Source organism: Nannospalax galili, unplaced genomic scaffold, assembly GCF_000622305.1.
Source record: "Nannospalax galili isolate Female #2095 unplaced genomic scaffold, S.galili_v1.0 scaffold747, whole genome shotgun sequence".
Taxonomy (NCBI): Eukaryota; Metazoa; Chordata; class Mammalia; order Rodentia; family Spalacidae; genus Nannospalax; species Nannospalax galili.
The window spans coordinates 1,702,773-1,712,136 of record NW_008357686.1 but is presented as its reverse complement, the minus strand read 5'-3'; positions in this window follow the sequence as shown (position 1 = coordinate 1,712,136).

Below are 9,364 nucleotides of genomic sequence, written 5' to 3'. Positions count from 1 at the left end.
ACAAATGTATACCTACCTAATAACCCTACAATTATACTTGTAGGTGGTATTTGAGATCAATGCAAATGCACATAGCAGAAAGATACACAAGCATTTATAGCAAATTTACAACAATGGCCAAAAGCTGAAAATAAATTTGTATATATCCTTGCATTTGGAGACTACTAAGTGATTTTTTAAAAAAAGAATAAAGCCCGGTGTGGTGGCGCACGCCTGTAGTCCCAGCACTTGGGAGGCAGAGGCAGGCGGATCTCTGTGAGTTCAAGGCCAGCCAGGTCTACATAGTGAGTTCCAGGACAGCTGGGGTTAAAGGGAGACCCTGCTTCAAAAAGAAAAAAAAAAAGAATAAAATATTGTTTTGTGGGGGCTGGAGAGATGGCTCAGCGGTTAAGAATGCTGGTTATTTTTGCAGAAGACCCGGATTTGAATCCCAGCACCCACATGGCAGCTAAGAACTGTCTGTAACTCCAGTCCCAGGAGATCCAACAGCCTCTTCTGACCTTCGCGGGCATTGCATGACATGGGTGCACTTTCCTACATGCAGGCGACATACACATACACATAAAATAAAAATAGATAAATTTTTAAAAAATATTGTTTTGCTCATCACCGTGTATGAATCTTGGAAACACTGAGTAAAAACAGTAAAGTATAAATTAATTTTAAAAAGAAACGGGGGGACTGGAGAGATGGCTCAACATTTAAGAACACTGACTGTTCTTGCAGAAGACCTGAGTTTGAATCCCAGCACCCACATGGCAGCTAACAACTCTCCATAACTCCAGTTCCAGGGAATCCAACAGCTTCTTCTGTCCTCTGCAGGCATTGCAAGACATGGGTGCACTTAACCTACATGCAGGCAATACACACATACACATAAAATAAAAATGATAAAATATTAATAAAAAAGAAACAGGGCCAGGTGTGGTGGCACATGCAGAGGTAGGTGGTTTTTTGTGAGTCTGAGGCCAACCTGGTCTACATAGCAAATTCCAGATCAGCCTGAGCTATATAGTGAAACCCTGTTTCCAAAAACCCCTCCCCACAACAAAGCAAAAACAAAACAAAAACCAGAAAAAATAAAAAGAGGAAAAAATACGGCAAACACAAATGTACATACTGAACTGGGTGTGGACACACACACACACACACACACACACACACACACACACATGTAATTATCAGCAATTGGGAGGTTGAGGCCAGAGGGTTGTGAGTTTAAGGCTAGTCTTGGCTCTACTGGACCCTGTCTCAAAAGAAGGGGCTGGAGAGATGGTTCAGCAGCTAAGAGCACTGACTGCTCTTGCAGATGACCTGGTTCAGTTCCCAGTACTCACATGGTGGCTAACAACCATCTGTACCTCCAGTTCTAGAGGATCCTCTTCTGACCTCCATGGACTTTTCACGCATGGTGCCCTTACATGCATGCACACAGGTAAAACACTAACATAAAATGATGATGATGATAATAATAAACATAAAGAAATGAAATGTACTTAGGCAATAAAAGTAGATAAAGTGCCAATGATGCTATAATATGGATAGCCTTAAGCTAGCTGTGAAAGATGGTGTGTTGTTGCTGGACTTTCCCAGGAAGATGTAAAATTAACATCTGACTCTGAACTGGGATGGCACTGATGGCTCAAAGGATGGCTCATAAAAGTGCATCTTGAATAAAATGAGTTTATGGGGCTGGGACTGTAACTTATTGGTAAAGTACATACCTAGCATATTCAATCCCCTGGGTTTAATCCCCAGTGCTGAAAAACAGTTTATTTGAAAGATATTTACAGAGGGGTAAATAACTATGGACAATTGCATTTTCCCAAAGTCCCCAACCCTCTGCCTGCTAACCTATTTTTCATAGTGGTTTAAGTCTACAGCAGAATTGACATATACTGAGTTTAGAGCGCTACCTAGTGTTAAAGCTGCAGAAGTGACTGCAGGCTTAATCATATGACACAGGTGAAACAAGACTCTGGGAAAGTTGTTTGTGTGCACTCCATGTTTGTTCTTGTGGGGGACTTTGCTGGATTCAGCTAACACTGTCCAGCTGTGGGAAGGATGGAGCATTTCACCATTGTTAGCACACAGTTCCATAGTGACTTGCTGCAAGACAGAGCTACCCTAGCCAGGACTAGAGGACTATTTCCTTTATATGTGTGATCTAAGTGTATAGGAAAAACAGATTTATAGGAACCATGAATAATTAATTGTCTGAGCCTCGCTGTAGGAACATGAAGCACCTGAAATAGACATTTGGGGAGGGTGATAAGAATATTCAAAGGTCATTTTCTTTTAATTAATTAATTAATTAATTAATTTACTTATTTATTTATTTTTGGTCTTTTTGAGACAGGTGCTGGGATCAAAGGTGTGTGCCACCATGCCCGGATGTTTAAAAACAATTTTTTTTTTAGGAAAGGTCTTAGATACCTGAGACTGGTGGTGAATTCCTCCTGATCCTCCTGCCTCCACCTCCCCAGTACTGGGATTACAGTTATGTGCCACAAGGCTTCTCTCTAAAATCAGATTGTGATGACAGCACAACTTCATAAATTATTTAAATTCATTTATCTGTATGCCTAAAATGAATGAATTTGTGATAAACTATATCTCAATAAAGATCTTGGGTGGGAGTGGAGGCAGTGAGATTGTTGAATGGGTGAAAGCACTTGCTAGAAAAGTGTGGCATCTTTGGGCTGGAGAGATGGCTCAGCAGTTAAGAGTACTGGCTGCTCTTGCAGAGGACCTGGGTTTGGTTTCCAGCATTCACATGGCAGCTAACAACTGTTGGTAACTCCAGTCCCAGGGAATCTAACACCTTCTTCAGGCCTCTGTAGTCATTGCATGCACATGGTGCACTTATACACATGTAAGCAAAACACTCATACACATAAAAATAAATGTTTCTTAAAAGTGTGAAAATCTGAGTTGGATACCCAGAACCCACAGTGGAAGGAGAAAACCAAATCCTGAAAGTTGTCCTTTGACCTTCACACATGGGCTGTAGCATGCACAGCACATACTTGCATTTATACATACTAATAATAATAAATAAAATTTTAGGAGCTGGAGAGATGGCTCAGTGGCTAGGAGCACTGGATGCTCTTACAGAGGACCTGGGTTTGGTCCCCAGCACCCACATGGTGGCTGGCAACACTAACTCCAGTTTCAGTGGCTCCTCTGGCCTATGAGGGTATTGCATGACATGGGTGTACTTACATGCAGGCAATACACTCATACACATAACATAAAAATATTTTTTAATATTTTATTATATTTATTTTATGTGTATGAGTGTTATGCCTACATGTAGGTAAGTGCACCCGTGTTGTGTAATGCCTGCAGAAGACAGAAGAGGCTGTCAGATCCCCTGGAACTGGTCTGCAAGAACAGTGTTCTTAACCACTCCAGCCCCAAAATAAAAATATTTTTAAAATAAAAATAAAAATTTATAAGATTTTTAAATTACATTTATTTAATGGCAAAGTGGGGAGGCTCGTGTGTGGAAATCGGAGGACAATTTGTGGGAGTCAGTTCTCTCCTTCCACCATATGGGTCCTACAATTTGAACTCAGATCATTAGGCCTGGCAGCAGATTCCTTTACCCACTGAGCATCTCACCAGCCCAAAAATAAAATTTTAGGAAAAGTTCTTTAGTTGAAGATACTGTTTACTGGTAGAGCACTTTTTCTAGCCCCCATGAGGCACGACGTTGATTTCCAGCACCACAAAAGAAACAAAAGTGGGTTTTTGTTTTTCGTTTTCTTTCTTTTAAAATATTTTATTTATTATTTTTATTTTATGTGTATGAGTATATTGCCTGCATGTAGAGTGCACCATGTTGTGCAATGCCTCGGAGGTCAGAAGAGGGCTTCAGATTCCCCTGGAACTGGAGTTAAGGATGGTTCGTGGTTGCCATGTGGGTGCTGGGAATCAAACCTGGGTCCTCTGCAAGAGCACTCCGTGATCTTAACCACTGAGCCATCTCTCCAGCCTCAGAACAGATTTTTATTTGTAAGTGCCAAAACTTGAAAGCAGCTATGCTGTGCTTTAGTAGGTTAATAAGTGTTCGTACATCCAGATAATGGAATACTATTCAGCACTGACAAGAAATGAACTAACAAACCTTGTTGTATATAATTATAATCCAAATAACTTGGGAGAGACTGAGCCATGAAGCCCACTTTGTGTTCATGGCCAGCCTGGGCTACTACAATGTGGGACCCTTTCTCAAAAAACAAAAATCAAGAGCTATCATATGAAAAGACACAGAGGAAACCTAAATGTGTATTACTAAGCGAGAGAAGCCAACCTGACAAGATCGCATACTGGATGAATCCAATAACTGATGATGACATTTTGGGAAAGACAAAACTAGGAAGTTGATGAAAACATCAGGGGACCCCAAGTTTAGAAGGAGGGAGGGGCAAACAGGTGGATCACACAGGGATTTTAGGGCAAGGGAACTTGTGTGTGATACTACAATAATGAGTTACATGGCATTAACATTTGTTTTAACCTATAGAATGAATAGGGGTAGGAGTGAAGCCTGGGCTGGAGGTGGAGCACTTGGCCTAGTGTTCAATTCTCTTCACCAAAATATACTTGGAAGATAGAAGCAGCAAGAGTGCTTCAAGTTGACTGGGCATGGTAGTACATGCCTTTAATCCCCAGCACTTGGAAGGCAGATTTAGTGAGTTCCAGGCCAACTGGGGCTACAGGGAGACCCTGTCTCAAAAATTCCAAAAAAAAAAAAGTAAAAGATGGAGGACTGGAGAGATGGCTCAGCTATTAAGAGCACCAACTGCTCTTGCAGAGGACCCAGGTTCGATTCCCAGTACCCACATTACCATCTGTAACTCCAGTTCCAGGTGTTCTGATGCCCTCTTCAGGCCTCCATAGGCACTGCCCGACACAGGTACACTTAAACACATTCAGGCAATACCATACACATAAAATAAAATGAAATAAAATAAAAATAATAAATAATAAGTTTAAAAATAGATGTACTGTAATCAGGCATGATGACACTTGCCTCTAATCTCAGTACTCAGGAGGCTGAGACAGGAGGATCTCTGAGTCAAAAGGCTACAAATAGAAACCCTATTTCAAACATCAACCAATAAATGCCAGGCTTACTTGGTGCATATCTATAATCAACATTTGAGAGACTGAGTCAGGAGGATCCATATTTCAAGGCTACCCTGGGCTACATGCTTGGATTATATAAAATCTTGTCTCAAGAAAAGAAAACAAAGTGCAGGGTTTGGTGGTGCATACCTGTAATCCTAGCACTTGGCAGGTGGAAGCTGGAGGATCAGAAATTCAAAGTCAACTTCATCTACAAATCAAGTTTGAGGCCAGCCTGAGCTACTAGAGACCTTATATCAAACAAACAAACAAACAACAACAACAACAAACCCCAGGGGACTGGAAAGATGACTCAGCAGTAAAGAGTACTGGCTGCTCTTGCAGAGGACCCACGTTCAGTTCCCAGCACTCACATGACAGCTAACAACCATCTGTAATTCCAGTTCCAGGGGATCCAATGCCCTTTTCTCACCTCTGCAGGTATTGCACACAGGTGGTGCACTTAATTGCAAGCCAAACACTCATACACATAAAATTCAAGCTAAATAAATCAACAAACAAAAATAAAAAAGATACTGCTTGGTGTGGTGGCTCATGACTATAATCTCAGCACTTGGAAGGTGGAGCTAAGAGAATCAGGAATTAAAGGCCAGCTTCATATTGAATTGAGGCCAGCCTGGGCCACATGAGACCCTGTCATACACACCAAAAATCAACCAACCTAACAAGAAAGGTCAATTAGTGAAGACACAACTATCCTAAATAAATGAGTTTCAAAATACATCAATCAAAAGTTGGCAAATGCCAGGCATGGTGGTGCATACCTTTAATCCCAGCTATCTGGAGGCAGAGGTAGGTGGATCTCTATGAGTTTGATGCTAGCGTGGTCTACTTAAAGAGTTCCAGTCCAGCCAGGGCTACATAGTGAGCTTATGGTTCCAGGGGAATTACAGTCCATCATGGCAGGAAGGCATGGTGGCTGGAGGTGCCTGGAGCAGGAGCAGCAGAAGTGAAGCGCTCACATCATCACACAGGCACAGGAAGCAAGAGAGCACTGGAGATCCGGCAAGGCTTAAGAACTCTCAAAGCCCACCCCCAGTAACGTGCTTCCTCCAGGGTAGCCACACCTTCTAAAACCTCCCCAAACAGTGCCATCATCTGGGGACAAAATGTCCAAACACTTGGAGCCTATGGGGGACATTTTTATTCAAACCACCACAGAGGACATGTTGATTTTGTAGAGGACCATAGTTAGGATCCCAGTACCCACATCAGTCAGCTCACAACTGCCAGTAACTAGTTCCAGAGAGTCTGATGCCTTCTAAACTCCACAGGCACCTTCACACAGGCAGCATAAACACACACACAGACACACACACACACACACACACACACACACAAATAAAATGAAATCTTAAAAAAAAACCCAAAATTGATAGATTACAAGGGTACACAGACAAATCCACAATTCAAGCCACAGATTTTATTTGTTTGAGACACAGTCTTGCTATGCAGCCCAGGCTGGCCTGGAACTCATGGCAATCCTACTTTGGCCTCCTGAGTGCAAGTCATAGATTTCAATACTTCCTTTCAATAATGGACAGAACAAGTAATAGCTAGACAAGGAGAGGTGAAAAACACCATCCATCACAGTGATCTGGTTGATGTTTAGAGAAGAGTCCCCCCAGAATGCATTCTTTTAATCTGTACCAGGGCTGTTTACCATAACAGAACATACTCTAGGTTACAAACCCAGTCTTAATAAATTAAAAAATATGTAAGACATACAAGCTAAGTTCAGCCTGGATTACATAGCAAGTTTGAGGCCAACCTAGGCTATAAGAAACCCTGTCAAAAACAAACAAGAAAAATTAGATATTATTAACAAAGATTCTGGAAAAAAAATCTCTAAATGTGAAACAACTTTTTTTTTGGAAAAAAAATCCATTACTAAAAGTTAGTTCAGAAAATGAGAAAGCACAATATCAATTGGTTTGAGAAATACATGTTGCCTGTATATTCCTGAAAGCTCCTTTCTGCTGCTGCTCCAGAAATTTCCATCTTTGTCATGATCAATAATATATATTCCTTCTTGACTGAGACCTTTGCCCATTCCTTCTCTGACTCCTGCTTGGCCTTTTGCCAACTGGACCTTATCTCTTCAGGGGCAGACACCTCTGTCAATGGGAACTGGATCTTTTCAGCACCGGCAGCATCTGACTCCAGGACAGCGACACCACTGTCATGCTTCCATGTTTGTTTGTTTGTTTGAGACAAGGTCTTACTATGTTGCCCCAGCTGGCCCAGAACTGCCTATCTAGACCAGGCTGGCCTTGAACTCACAGAGATTTGTTTGCCTCCCCAGTGCTGGGATTAACCATGTGCATCACCACACCCAGTTTTCTGTGGCTTCTTAGGAGGATGCTGTGGACCACTGGTCTCAAGCTCTAGTTCAATCTACTCTATCTACTAGTCTCAATCTACTCCAGTTCTGTGTCCTTCTCAGCCACCACTCCAGTCTCTCTCTGCAGGTGCACAGGCAGCCACTTCACAACTTAGAATCTGCTTCTTGATAACCAAGAGGTCAAAGAAGAAATGGAAGGATGATGTAGAAAATATTTTCAACTGAAGGAAAATGAAACCAGAGTATATCATAATTTATGGGATTCTGTTAAAGCACTTAGTTAGGGGTACTGTGGGCTAAGCACCAATAGAGAGCTGAGGGTGTAGCTCAGTAGTAGAGCCCTTACCTGGTATGCATCAGGCCATTGGCTTCAACTCCATCACAACAATAAACATTTACTTCAAAATTCTTTTAAAAAATATTTTATTTAACCTGGGCATGTTGGCACATGCCTTTAATCCCAGCACTTGGGAGGCAGAGGCAGGCAGATCTCTGTGAGCTCAAGGCCAGCCTGGTCTACATAGTGAATTCCAGGTCAGCTAGGGCTACAGAGAGACCCAGTCTCAAAAAGACAAAAAATAAAATAAAATAAATTTATTTATTATCTTCATTTCATGTGTATGGGTGTATTGCCTGCGTGTCTTGTAGTGCCATCAGAGGTCAGAAGAGGGCATTGGATCCCCTGGGACTGGAGTTAGCACAGTTGTTAGCCTCCATGAAAATCCTGGGAATTTAACCTGGGTCCTCTCCAAGAGCAGCTAGTAATCTTAGCCTCTGAGCCATCTCTCCAGCCCCTACTTTAAGATTCTTAATACTTTTTTAAAAGATGTATTTATTGTATTCATGTGTGTGCCACGGTATTCTTTTTTAAAAATTATTTATTTAATAACCGCATACTTAGAAGAAGCATTTCATTACAACAGCATTGACATACTCAATAACAATTTCCAGAGATAATATGTATCTCTTTCAAAATTGGCTGTAAATTTTTAGGTTTACAGTTGAATTATTATAGTCATACAATATTGTACTCAGTATAAACCCTATAAGACATAAAATTAAATGAGGTTTTAACCTTCAAAAAAGGTCTCCATTTCATTATTAAAAATACACAGTTTCATACAGAAAATTCATTTTTAATTCAATTGACATTAAGATGTTTGCACATGCATTTCTAATCCCATTATTAAAATACAAAGTTTCATACAGAAAAATTCATTTTAATGCAATTGACTTTAAGATGTTTGCAACTGCTTTTCTAATCTCTATATATCTGATTATTACTAGTCACAGTTGGTTACTTTCTGAGCTCCTTGGTATCTGAGCATGGATATAAAGTTGTCAGGTAGATTTCAATGGTAATGTTTTTTACATGAACTAATTATTAAGGAGCAAATTTTCACACTTTGAAGAATTATTATTTTTAATCATTTAAAAAAATTTTAGTAACTACATGATTAGAAGAAGCATTTCACTACAGCTTTAACATATTCAGTAACACACTCCAGAGCAAGAGTACATCTCTTTCACAAGTGGGTGCAAGTTTCTAGGTTCACAGTTGAATTAATACAGTTATATATTACTGAACTCAATATAAGCCCTGTAAGAAATAAAATTGGATGAGTGTTTAACCTTTAAAAAAGATCTCCATTTCATTTTATAATATATTGTTCCTTGCAAAAGGACTCATTGTTTTTGCTACTGAGATGTTGGTGCTTGCATCTCTAATCTGTATGTATCTGATTATTACTAGTCATAATCGGTTGCACTTGGATCCTTGGTGCCTGTGTATGTCTATAAAGTCATTGGGTAGATTTCAGTGGTATTGTTTATCACCTCTACTAATTAGCATGATGTAAATTA